The sequence below is a fragment of the Sinocyclocheilus rhinocerous genome, unplaced genomic scaffold (assembly GCF_001515625.1).
Source record: "Sinocyclocheilus rhinocerous isolate Xijiao unplaced genomic scaffold, SAMN03320098_v1.1 scaffold24, whole genome shotgun sequence".
Classification (NCBI taxonomy): Eukaryota; Metazoa; Chordata; class Actinopteri; order Cypriniformes; family Cyprinidae; genus Sinocyclocheilus; species Sinocyclocheilus rhinocerous.
In genome coordinates, this window is record NW_015647124.1 from 1,552,389 (window position 1) to 1,552,881 (window position 493).

Sequence of the window (493 nt, forward strand, 5' to 3'; positions counted from 1 at the left end):
AGAATTCGAAGAAACCCCTAACACGACCCCAAGGATACTTCCATCTAACTCTACTTCATATCCAGACCCCACAACAAGGACAAACACCGTTCCCTTCAGGCCAGCTGATATAATTCTTGGTACAACCGAAAAAGCAGAAGCCTCCAGTGTGTATACACAACCAGGAAGAATCACCAAAACTACAGCTATTGTTGCCGATATAGAGTTTGGGACAGACTTTGACCTTTCAGACTTTGATGTCTTGCCCACTCTTCCTTGTGGGGAATTTGAAGAAACCCATAAAACAACCCCAAGGATACTTCCATCTAGCACACCTTCATATCCGGACTCCACAACAAGAACAAACACAGTTCCCTTCAGGCCAGCTGATATAACTCTTGGTACAACCATAAAAGTAGAAGCCTCCAGTGTGTCTACACAACCAGGCAGAATCACCGAAACTGCAACTCCTGCTGTTGCTGATGTAGAGTTTGGGACAGATTTTGATCTTTCA